At 30.3% G+C, this 14,159-nt stretch overlaps 1 protein-coding gene across 4 annotated transcripts in view; it reads left to right on the forward strand.

The window, feature by feature from the left end:
- LOC130899347 (zinc finger CCCH domain-containing protein 13) overlaps positions 1–14,159 on the forward strand; it is a 70,157-nt gene that overhangs the window by 35,216 nt on the left and 20,782 nt on the right. The gene's annotated exons all lie outside the window — the stretch shown is intronic.

Here is a 14,159-nt window from a genome sequence, read left to right on the forward strand (position 1 = left end):
CCTTTATTATAGAATTTTTAACCCTCTTTCGATCCTTACAAACAACCCCTTGATAAAAAATTGTTTAGAAAAATTTCTTTTGATGAAATGTTATTCCGCATTTTCGAAAATGATTATCATATTCTCAAGCTTTTCAACCCTTAAAACTACCCCTAAAACTGTAAATATATATGATTACACGTTTAAAAATAATTAAATTATAGAATAAGAAATCACCCCCTCCTTCATTTTCAGTTTACTAAGTACAAAAAAATACGATTAGTTTTTGGACCATAACTCCTTTAATTTTCATGCTATCACAACTTTAAAAAAACCATTTTAAAGGTAATTAAGATAGCTACAACTTTTTTCGATATAATATATAGTGAAAAACCTTTTATTTTAAAACGGTGACGGGTCAAAGGGCCCGAGAGACTGTGATTGCGCTGCCGCGCGCTCTTTAAACAATCATATCTCCGTCAATTTTTGTGTGACAGAAAAAAAATAAAAACCAAATTTTTTGCCAGAAAAAGACCTACATTTTTCATCATTATACTTTTATACGTATCTTTCATCATTTTTGAGATATTATGAAAAGGAGGTGATTTTTACAAAAATTCGAAAATTTTTTTGCTTAAAATCGTGATTTTTAAAAAAAATATGTGTCCTAAAGTAGCCAAACTGCTGGAATCCATTTAAAATCTTTATATTGAAGTTAATTCTAGACGGAATACGATTAATTTTAATTTTGGTGGAAATGGCACTTCCGAAACCCATTGATTTAAAAGAAAAAACCATTAGATGTTCCTCTTATTTGCATTACAGCTCATTCTTTTTACGTGCCAAAGATATTTAACAGTGCTCAATTTAAAGTTTATTTCCAGCACTAGAAAACCCTATTTCATTAAAATGCATAAAATGTATCTGCTCGCCGCTAGATGGCATTGAATACATCGATTAAATTTCAGACAAAATAAAAAACTGTTTTGATCTTTAATATCTCGCTTAATATTGCACTTAGAGCACTTTATAAAATACCGATTTGTTCTGTTTTTTACATGCTAAAATTTTTTATCATAAAATTTGCAAAAAACCGATGAAAAACTTGGAAAAAAACTCCGAATTTTCAATTGCCAATAACTTGAAAAGTATTGGGTTTTTTGAAAAACTTTATAGAAAGTTTTTTTCTCAAAATTAGGCCTTCTATCGATATACGAGAAAAAAATTACACCACCGAGAAGGGGTGGTTAAGGGTAATAAGAGACTATTTCCAAAATTTCATGCAAATCGGTTCAAAGTAAAAAAATTCGGAGCAATAACGCTTCAATGACTGCACTATTGGTGACTTTTGATTTCGCGTACATGATTTTGTAGTTACAGAAATAGACAAAATTCGGATTAGATATGCTGCTAATTTCACTCATTTCAACAATTACGTTGCCTTCTGAGGAATAATTTTACTCAAATTATATTTTTTTCATATTCAGTTTAGTGTGTGAAAACAAAAAAAAATATTCAAACACTTCCTCGTTTATGACGTGAGAGATAATTTGCTTATGCAGGTACTTTAAGTAAACTGCGGGAGTACTTGTATATTCAATAATTTTCTCGTGAAAAATATTCAAGTTTCCTGTTCACGGTACATTTAATTTGAAGGGAATAAACAGTACATGCTGGTTTGTTACATGGATTATATCGAAATTATTATCATTATTAAGAGGAATAGCCGATTTTCCTGTTGGACATTACCCAGATTAAAAATAAAGTTTCATTTTCTAATCATTTATAAGTCAAAATGTCAAAACCTTTACCATATATTCTATTAAGAATGTGAAAAGACATAATGTAGAGTCTTCAACACAAAGATAACTGACACCGCCATCGATGGTTCTTGGTTTAGGTGCTCAGATTGTCGCAAAGTCACAGAAACTTCTTGACTATCATCACCTAGACATTTCAACAACTTCGTCTGAGCTAGTTGATTGTCCGGATCCATCAGATTCCTTGTCATGTCAATTCTTAGATCAGGATATATTGAGAATAAAGTTTGAACACATACGATGAATGAATCATGCATGTTGGCATGGCTGTGCTACTAAATAAAACTACTCCGTCTCGATTAAAAACCTTTATCCACGACTGTTGTATAATTTACCCAATATACGAATGAGTTATTATTCACTCGGTGATTTATGCCACGAGCGCTACCTCCAACAGTATTGGGTAGCAGAATTTAAACGAACCGCGAAGACCTGCACCGTAGTAACTGAAAATTTGGACATGAGAAAGCTGTGCTTCAGATGAGTGCCGCGTTTGTTCCCATTGGAACAAAACTGCGTCGTGAAGATGTTACCATCGAGTGTTTGGTAATGTTTAATAAAGCCGAATTTTTGAACCGTTTCATAACCATGGATGAAACGTGGTTCTATCCAAAAGAGCAATTAAAACAATGGACTGAAAAGAGAGAGAACCGGTTCCAAAGAAGGCAAAGACCGTTCCATCTACTGGCAAAGTCGGGGCGTCAGTTTTTTGGGGTGCGCTTGAAATAATTTTTATTGACTATCTTGAAAAAGGAAAGACAATGCACCAGCTCACACATCCGTTATTACAATGGAAAAAATCAATAAATTAAAGTTTAAATTTCTACCTAATGAACTCTATTCGCCAGATTTAGCCCCCTCGGATTATTTTCTGGTTGGCAAAGTTTTTCCAACAATGAAGAGGTGATTATGGCACATCGTTGGGAAAAGTGGATGGAGCTAAAAAGAAATTACGTGCAAAAATAAAAATAGACATTTGGGACCATCCTCGTAGAATTGATTTTAAGCAAACATCGATTATAGGCATGACGAGTATTGAAATTACATAAAAATGATTTGATTGTTCTGAGTATTATATCGTATAGCCGATCGAAGGCGTAGTAAATTAAAACAATTACTATCAATCTTGGAAGTCTTTTGAATCGCTTTGAAATTGCATTAAGAAAAAAAAAATACTTAATCGTTAACGGTAACTGCAGACTTCTCAACGTGAAACGAATTTCGTTAATTTTACCGTTGTGTTTACGCCGTTAACTTTTGGTACAACCAAAAATCGTTCCTCGAATTAATTTCAACAATTGAAATGTTCATCGTGGTGAACATCGGTAGTAAAATCATTCGTAGTATACTTGATAGGAATGTTTATTTAATTCATTGAATCCCAAGTTGTTTAATGTCTAAAATACCACGGAAAATCTACCAACGTACCTTCAAAAATGCAATTAATAACCGTATAGTTAACTCACAAATCTATAATTTCTATCGTGAAGATTCATTCCCGACCAAATAATAATAATCAGATACCAGCGACGCTGAATCTGAAAATGAAACCAATTCATCAGAGATTGAATTTACTCCAGAAAGATGCAATGAACCAGAGCCGTTTATCCAAGTAGAATTGAATGATTTGGTTGGAGATTGAAACCTATCGAAAGAGGAATCTGTAGTTATAGACTCAAAACTGCAACCAAAAAATCTCTTAGCACCAGGGACATTCTTTTTGTGGTATTTCATTGAAGAAATTCAATGGTGGTCTGATAGATTTCTGATCTAATGAAATATTTTGGTATCACTCACGAAACGTCTGATGGGAGACTTTTTATTGATTCATCTCAGTTTAAAAGGAGTTTTTCTACATAATGGTGATAAATACCATAAATTCACTTGAAGGAAACATATGAAAACTTAGGAACCCTATTGGGCAGCATGCTGCTAGGTCCACAGCTGGGTTATACGAAAATGCCGTGTCCATGAGACATTAGAGTTTGTGGCACACCGTTGATTGACCTTAAGAAGATTCTGCTACCATCGCTGCACGTAAAGCTCGCATTGATGAAGCTATTAATCCATAATGCGACTTAAAGATTTTGTTGCACAGGGAACGAAACCTCCATCCACATTCTGTCGATGTGTGGAACACCGCGTCTTAAATAGAAGACGAAGATCTCTGGCAGCTACAGCCATTCCATCTTTCTGCTGAAAGACCAGAATGTGGCAGTAAACTGTGGGTTTTCCAGTATCGCAGCATGAAAGGGTTGCATAATATCCACATACATAGATCCCTCCCTGGAAAAGAAGCACAATCCCAGTCCTGTAGATGAGAAGCTTTCCTATATCAGGACCATTATAAAAACCAACACGTAGATTCAATAAGTTTGTAACAAACATTTTTTATCATCAGTAAAACCATTATTTCTATCCGAATTCCCGATTTTATTGTACCAAAGATTATTACCAAATTTGTTTATACAAAAACCGCGTTTTTCATTCTACATTTCACGATATTGCATAGAAGTTTATTGTTACACAAAAGTTTTCCAATACACCCCGTAAAACCTGATAATATTCTGCTACGAAGAACAGTCCTCGACCTGTTAACAACAAAACAAACACCGATGATCGTCATCGTCATCATCACTGTTGTCTTCTTCTGCAGGAATAAGAAGAAGAAGAAAAGAAGAATTTCAGAAGAAACGGCCATGCATGAAGTCAAGCACTTGTCTTGAGATGAAGAGAGGGGATCGTCGTGACAAAGGCGAACCTGCAGTTGACTGGTGAGCGTGCCAACAAGAACAACTGATTTGGAACTTAAGATCGCTTAGTCGAATCTTTAAGCAGGAACCCGAAGGGTTGATGGGGTGTTTGTTGTTATAGTGATGACATTAATGACGTAGTTCAAGTGTTGTTTGTTATAATTTTTATAATAGTTACGAGGTGCAATTGATTAGTACAATACTAGAAAAGTGATTTTAATTTAATAAAAGTGATGACAATATTTTAATAATGACTATAAGGTAAATATTTACTCATTAAGGGTTTTTTGCAACAACAAACTTTTGGTATAGTTACAAATTCCTCAATATTCAAGTATATTTTTGGAGGATAAGTTTCTAATGGATGCCGAATCAAATTTTTACTGTTTACTTTAGTTCAAAAGCGATTTCTTCCCGTACCATCTCAAGCAATGATGCTTAATACACCCCTGATATTGTTTTATCTTCAGTTGATGAACACAATCCCATGACTATCACAAAAAACAGTAGGCGTTAGTTTTCTGGCCGATGAAACGGTTTTTACCTTTTTCGAAACAGATTTCCCCTTTGAAATTCACTGTCATGACTGTTTTTTTGAGTCAGAAGTATAATGATCGGTTCAGGTTTCAACTATAGTTATAAATCGAATAAAAAAATTTGACTCATTTTGCTTAAATCGCGCCAATACGAATACGATTTTGTCTAAAGTTGGTAAACGCTGTATCCAGCTTCTACATACATAATTTTTCAGTCAGTATATATCGATAGCTTCATAAACTTTCATTCGACAGTTTGTGGTGGTACAGTGTCTTTGAAAAACAAATATTTAATGACATTTCACTGCCTTACAACTTTTCAGACATCCCTCGTATTCAACGTAGTTTATGCTTGACAAAAATATTTCTTCTAAAGTAAAACTTCGATTCATTAGTATTGAGTTTTACCAACAAGAGGTCTGATCCTACTCCTCTGTAAGATACAGGGTGATAAATTGAATATTGGACAGGTATTTTTAAAGGTAATCAATTGTGTATAAATTAATTTCAGGTAAAGGTTAATTCGTTTCATCATATTCGTTTCCCAAATTACAACTTTTTATAATTTAAATAACTAAATTATTGAAGGGTCATTAAAAATAGTAAAAGTTACTAATTTTACCGTGCTAATTGGTATTATAAGTAACTCGCCCTGGTATATCAAATTTGCAGTCGAGATTCGTTGATTTTTTTTTATAAAAATAGATAATATTTGACACACTCTTATAATTTTCTCATCGATACACCCTGTATTTTCTTAACAATTTTTTTTAAAAAGAAACCGGATTTTATTACAGAATCGCTTTAGCAGCCTCCGGATACGTTTTTATCTAGACCAAATATCGATATTAAAGTAACTGTTCCACAGATTTATATTGTTAAATAAATAAAGTGAATAAATTAATTCCAACGTTATCCTTTTTTTTATCTAATATAAAAAGTATTTCGATATAAGTTAAAAATAATGTAAATTGACATCAACATACATAAATAGATTAAGTATTTTATGACGTACCCTCGTAATATGCTTCTACTATAGTCTATTTTTATGAATGGGAGAGTATTAAAATAATAAAGTATTCGTAATTCTCTTAAGTAAAAAAGTTGCGTCATACCAAACGTCCCAGCTTTTATTACTCTCTCGTGTATAAAAATAGACTATACGAATAACATTTTAATAGTTTCAAGTGTCAATAAACGAAATTGCAAATGAGGTCTACAGAATATTATTATTACATCCCTTGTAGTTCGCTACGTATAAACTACCAGTACGTAGTTACGTACTTCAAGGTCTCTTATCATCTAATTCGAAAGCGATAAAGTTGCCTTGCATTTGCCATCATTCATTTTATAGGTCTAATAATAGATCGATGGAATTGCTTACCTTGAAAGCTACCAAGTTAATTTATATACAACAGAATGAGGATTAAAGATTACTTATTATTGCTTTCGTTTTTATCTTGTTATAAAATACTCTTTAACGATAATATAACATTGAATATCGATTGATGAACGAAACTAAATTTTTGGATACAGAGTGACATAATTAATTGCCAACTGATTTCGATTGTTGTAGAAATAAAATTTTTCAATCAAAGATGGCGCTTTACATCGTTTCCTAAATTTATTTGCAATTATCAATAACATATTCAAGCTTCGTTATTTTTTATTAAATCTAACTATAGATGTGTTAAATAATTGAATTTTACTAACGTATCTTGTTTTTAATCAATCATGATCTAATTATTATTCTATGAACAATATTTTTGGATGAAAAATTACGTACATTAATTGCCAACTGATTTCGATTTATAAATAGAAATAAAATTTTTCAATCAAAGATGGCGCTTTACAACGTTTCCTAAATTTATTTTCAATTATCAATAACATATTGAAGCTTCGTTATTTTTTATTAAATCTAACTATAGATGTGTTAAATAATTGAATTTTACTAACGTATCTTGCTTTTAATCAATCATGATCTAATTATTCTTCTACGAACAATATTTTTGATAAAAAATGACGTACATTAACTGCCAACTTATTCCGAATGTTTTATAAATAAAACTTTTCAATCAAAGATGGCGCTTTATAACGTTTTTTCAATTTATTTGAAATTATCAATAACCTATTAAAGCTTCGTTATTTTGTATTAAATCTAACTGTAGATGTGTTAAATACATAAACTTTACTAACGTATCTTGTTTTTAATTAATCATTTTCTAATTATTATTCTATAAACAAAATTTTTGATAAAAAATGACGTACATTAATTGCCAACTAATTTCGATTGTTGTAGAAATAAAATTTTTGAATGAAAGATGGCGCTTTATAACGTTATTTAAATTTATTTTCAATTATCAATAACGTATTGATTTTTTTTTAAATCTAACTATAGATGTGTTAAATAATTGAATTTTATTAACGTATCTTGTTTTTAATCGATCATGATCTAATTATTCTTTTATGAACAATATTTTTGGATAAAAAATGACGTACGTTAATCGCCAACTGATTTCGATTGTTTTATAAATAAAACTTTTCAATCAAAGATGGCGCTTTATAACATTTTTTCAATTTATTTGCAATTATCCATAACGTATTGAAGGTTTGTTATTTTTTATTAAATCTAACTATAGATGTGTTAAATACGTAAATTTTACTAACGTATCTTGTATTTAATGAATCATGATCTAATTATTATACTATAAACAATATTAATGGATAAAAAATGGCGACGCTTTTTTAGCCTGATCTTAATAGGATAACCATCAACTGAAATAGATAATTATTACAGTGCCGTGTCGTCATTATTTATTTCATTACAGGCGATATATATATAACTTTTTTTATCATAATCGTTTTATACATAAGAGAATCCGGTTTTAGAAATGTATGTACATTTTCGTATCGAAATAATGGCATGCACATATATCTGTATTCTTAATTTATTTTAATTGAACTGTCAATTAGTATATAGGACGGGGTATAAAAGCTTTCGATTCGATTTTAAAATCTAATAGTAATTCTATACTTATAGACAGTGAAAACTACAGTATTTATATAGTATGTAATAAGAAACATTAATAAACGTATTACATAAAGCCTATTGTAAATTCGAAAGGTGATCTTATGCAAAAGTTGCTTTGACCTATAATTTATTTCTAAAAAAAATTAACATACACAACAATGAATGATCTGTTGAAGTAATGAAAATAATAATAACACAATTATAAGCAGGTTTATAGTTATAATCAGGTTGTATGATATCTAAATGAAAACAAAAAATGTGTGTGGCATGAAGTATTATCACATTTTTGTGAGTTTCTTTGGAACAGAAACTACATTTTCGATAGTTACAAAAGGAAAACTTGAAATTTCTAGTATTTTTGGGAATTATTTAATTAATGAAAAGTGTATTTTCAAGATAATGGAAAGAAAAGTGTCGTAAATATCAAAATCATGACAGATAATTATGAAAAACTTGGATTGTGTCGTTTTTTGTTTAGAATTTCTATATATCGAAAATTTGAATAGAAAAATTGGTGAAATTTCAAAATAGTACCACGAAAATTATGAAAAAACTGAAACATTGTCGTATATTTGTAAATTTCTATACAATGGAAACTGCATTTTCCATAGAATGAACATATTTCAATATGTTGCGAGGAAAATTGTGGAAGGATTGAAATTTGTCGTATTTTTAAGAATGTAAAGATGAGCGCCTGAACTTCAAAATGGTAGAAAATTATGGAAAAATTCAAATTTTGTATAAAATTGGAAGAAAATTGATTAAATGTTAGAATAGTTACAGGAAAATTATGGAAAACTTGAATTTTGGCGTATTTTTGGGAATTTCTATACAATGGAAACTGAAATGGAAATAAAAGTGCCCAAATTTCAAAAAGGTACAAAGAAAATTATGCAAAATCTCAAATTTATCGAATTTCTAGAAATTTCGATACCAAGAAAATTTAATTTTCGATAAAACGGAAGGAAAAGTGACTAAATTTCAAAATACTGTCAGGAAAATTATGAAAAGACCGAAACTTTCTTTATATTTGTAAATTTCTATACAATGGAAACTGCATTTTCCATAGAATGAACATATTTCAATATGTTGCGAGGAAAATTGTGGAAGGATTGAAATTTGTCGTATTTTTAAGAATGTAAAGATGAGCGCCTGAACTTCAAAATGGTAGAAAATTATGGAAAAATTCAAATTTTGTATAAAATTGGAAGAAAATTGATTAAATGTTAGAATAGTTACAGGAAAATTATGGAAAACTTGAATTTTGTCGTATTTTTGGGAATTTCTATACAATGGAAACTGAAATGGAAATAAAAGTGTCCAAATTTCAAAAAGGCCCAAAGAAAATTATGCAAACTCTCAAATTTATCGAATTTTTAGAAATTTCGATACCAAGAAAATTTAATTTTTGATGAAATTATGAAAAACCTGAGTTTTTTCGTATTTTGGAGGAAATGGCATCAGAAAATTGAGGAAAATAGAAGAAAAAGTGATCAAAACTAAAAATAATACCACGAAAATTATGAAAAATCTAAAACTTGTATATTTGCGAATATATATATACGATTTAATTTTTGATAAAATTATGAAATAAAATTATCGTATTTTTGGAGGAAAAGGCTCCGGCAAGGAAAACTTTTTCAATAAAATGGACGGAAAAATGACAAAATTCCAAAATTGTGCCCAGGAAAATAATAGAAAGAATGAAATTTTTGAGATCTTCGATTCAATGGAGATTAAATTTCCAATATTATGGTAATGAAATCATCAAAATTCAAAATGGTGCCCGAAAATTATGGAAAACTTGAATTTTGTTGTATTTTTGGGAATTTCTAAACTGAAAAACATCAATTTTCATTAATATTGGAAGGAAAGTTATCAAATTTCAAATTGGTACTGGAAAAATTATAAAAATTTTGAAATTTGTCATTTTGGGGGGAATTTCTATACAAATGAAACTGGGCTAAAATTCGAGGAAAAGGCACCAGGAAAATTAAAGGAATCTTGAAATTTGTCGTATTTTTCGGGAATGTCTACATAACGAAAACTTTTTCAATAAAATGGACAGAAAAATGACAAAATTCCAAAATTGTGCCAGGAAAATAATAGAAAGAATGAAATTTTTGAGATCTTCGATTCAATGGAGATTAAATTTCCAATATTATGGAACTGTAATCATCAAAATTCAAAATGGTGCCCGAAAATTATGGAAAACTTGAATTTTGTCGTATTTTTGGGAATTTCTATACAATAGAACCTGAAATGGAAATAAAAGTGCCCAAATTACAAAAAGGCCCAAAGAAAATTATGCAAACTCTCAAATTTATCGAATTTTTAGAAATTTCGATACCAAGAAAATTTAATTTTTGATGAAATTATGAAAAACCTGAGTTTTTTCGTATTTTGGAGGAAATGGCATCAGAAAATTGAGGAAAATAGAAGAAAAAGTGATCAAAACTAAAAATAATACCATGAAAATTGTGAAAAAACTGAAACTGAAATTTAAAATGGTACCACGAAAATTCAAAGTTTGTATAAAATTAGAAGAAGTGAAGAACAGGAAAATTATGAAAAAGTTTTTGTGGTATTTTTGGGAATGTCTATATAATGGAATGAGAATTGTACGAATTTCAAAAAGGTACAAAAAAAATCATGCAAACTATCGAATTTTTAGAAAATTTCTATACTAGGAAAATTTAATTTTTGATAAAATTATGAAATAAAATTATCGTATTTTTGGAGAAAAAGGCTCCGGCAAGGAAAACTTTTTCAATAAAATGGACGGAAAAATGACAAAATTCCAAAATTGTGCCCAGGAAAATAATAGAAAGAATGAAATTTTTGAGATCTTCGATTCAATGGAGATTAAATTTCCAATATTACCTCGCGTAATCATCAAAACTCAAAATCGTGTTTGAAAATAATGAAAAACTTGAATTTCGTTGTATTTTTGGGAATTTATAAACTGAAGATCAATTTTTGCACAAGGAAAACTTTTTCAATAAAATGGACGAAAAAATGAAAAAATTCCAACAGTGCCAAGAAAATGATAGAAAGATTGAAATTTCTGAAAATTTCTATTCAATGTAGATAAAGTTTTTGATATTATGGACATAAAAGAGTAAAAACTTAATATGATGTTTAAAAATTAAGAAAAACTTGAATTTTATCGTATTTTCTTTAAATTGTAATATAATGGAAACTGCATTTTCAATTATATATCAAATTTCAAAAAGACATAAAGAAACTTTCAGATTTGTCGGTTTTTGGAAATTTTCTGTGCTTAGGAAACCCAATTTTTTATAAAATCGAAGAAAAGTGACCAGTTTCCGAATAGGTACGAAGAAAATTATGAAACTTTGAAATATGGAAAATTCTACATAAATAAAAAAAAAGTATTTAAATTTAGAAAATAAAGATATGTCAAAAAGAGGAAAAAATACAAACTTTGTCATAAAATTCGTTTAAAGACCTAACAAATCAAAATTGTTTATTATAAAAGAAAATATATTAACATAAATACATCAATCTAATGATAAATAGAATACCAAACAAACGTTCAATCAAATAAGCAATTCGGTTCTTGAAATTTTACGTACTGCCAGCTGACATAGCTCCAAGCACTTATTTAGAAAGTAACCATATTCGCATTGAGTATTTTATTATATTTATCAACAACGACGACCCCTTTTTGTATTTGTATGTTTTTTTATTAGTATAACAATTTACAATATCATTAATACCTACTTATTAACTTATATACCGGGTGTGGTACTATTTGGTACAACGTACTTTGAAAGAATTTACGATTGCAGTTATTTAGCCTTGTATGTCCTATGTAAACTTTGTAACTGTTATTTTTGCGATAATAAAAAACATCACTGTTAATTAGAACCTAAATGCGAATGAAAGAATAAAGATTTACTTATTGATTCATCATAAAAACTTCCGTCTGGAACTTGTTTAAACGTATAGAGATTCATTACAAAAAAATCCTATTAAATAACTTCTTAATCAATAAACTATTGCTGGTTTCAACCAAAGATTTCTTCAACAAAATCCAGATTTCTCTTCCAAAGAAACGGTTATACAATTTTAAGACTTCTGTGGGATTTCTTGATACTTTCACAAGAAGATTACCAATGGAAGCTGAATCCATCAACGCACGAGTCACAAACACAATATGCTTTTCTTTCAGTACCTACGTATAACGCTGCTAGCAGTTCGTTCAGAAATTTTTTTGATAAAGAGCGCCATCAAGGCAAGCTACACCACTGCAATTTGCTGGTAGTTCAAACTTTGGTTCAAAAGAGGCTTTGATATCAATTTATTGCTAATTTTTCATGCCCTATCCGTTAAACTTTCTATTACATGACGTTCTTCCGTTTTATTTTCAGCCAACACAGTTTTCGAGACAGTTTCGTTTCGTTTTTTGAAAGTATAACCTTATTTTCTTTAAACAGGACATCGCCCCCATTTTCAACAACTGCATTTACCGTGGTACGTGTGGTGCGACTCAATTTGATCGAATCTTCGAACCACAAAAGAGATCTGTTAGATATTTACTCGGACTAAACAGCAGGGACTTATTTAAAAGATTAAAAATTCGGAACACGACTCTTACCTACCTACTCCACGTTCGGCTCAATATTTTACAATGCTAAAAAATGCACAATCATTTGCCAATTAAAATCGAATCGACTACAGAATGGAATTGTGTTAAATAATAATGGAAAACGTAAATGCAAACTGTTGTTAGGCTGGCCATACGTCCCGTTTTGGACGGGACAGTCCTGTCGGTTTACGAAAAGTCCCAGTAATACCAAAAATTTGAATTATTCATGAAATAAGTTAAAACTTACTTGGTAATTTCTTATAAAACATTCGGTAAAGGTTTAGATTCACTTCAGTCCCCGTGTAGATTTAGAAAAAGTGTATTTTGATATATAATGTGTGTTAAGCCCTACTGAGCCTGTAAATTTTTGGCAGTGGGATGGCGCCAAGGTAATTTCCCTCACCCTCGTCCTTTCTCGTGTGTTAGATTGGTGGGAAATCAATTCTGGTAGCACCCTCAAACTACAATAGGTCTTATTGCAAACCCTTCCGACTTGGGATGAGATCCAAAGCAACCTCATTGCGTTTGATGCCATCCAGATCAAACAGATTCGTGAAAATGGAAATGAAAAGCAGTGCGTCAAAGAAATAGTACCAGAAAATATATCTCGGTGGAATAGAGTGCAGTTGAGGAAAAGTTCTTTCCTTGCTAAGCAAAGAAGACATTTCTTATGAATAACATTTGGTCATCGGAAAAATCTCGTCTACAGATCGAAACGGTAAGTTCCGTGTTGATGGTCCGCGTGAATTTCGATCGTTTTTGTGATGAATTTTACGAAATGCTCATAAAAAACAAAAAGTATAAGCAGTTCCCAGAGGTAATTTTGGAACAAAGAAAAAGCAATTATACAACAATCAGGATATTCAAGTGATAATGTTGATTGAACTGTCACTGGTATACGTTTTTGATAGGACAGATTTTACACTTTTTGATGTTCTAAAGGCATTGAAATTTAAATAAACAAAATAAACGTTGGAATTTCCGGCACATTTGAGTTCTTTTCTGTACCTTACACCTCAACCGCAAAAATAATCTGACTGTCCCGTTTTTTAACGAGGTTTTTATGGCCAGCCTGGTATTGTACCTACCTTATATTCTTATCGACTTCTTTCTGATGTAAATAACAATGAAAAACGTCATCCTTCCATACTAGTGACACAATATTAATGATAATATTGCCACATTCATAAAGAATCTTTATAATATCTCTGTGTCTGATTGAAAATATTATTAATCAGAGCATAACCTCACTTGTTTAATATCGTTATGTAATAGATTTGCATAAATTTATACATTCAAGCAGCAATTTTGTAAGTAAAGTCGTAATCTCGCTAAACAATTTTGATTTAAATTTTGTTGCAACAACAAAATCGATTTTTGAATGTTGTCCTTTTGAAATAATTTTTAAACGGCTCTACTGATCGA

This window comes from Diorhabda carinulata, chromosome 11 (assembly GCF_026250575.1).
Source record: "Diorhabda carinulata isolate Delta chromosome 11, icDioCari1.1, whole genome shotgun sequence".
Classification (NCBI taxonomy): domain Eukaryota; kingdom Metazoa; phylum Arthropoda; class Insecta; order Coleoptera; family Chrysomelidae; genus Diorhabda; species Diorhabda carinulata.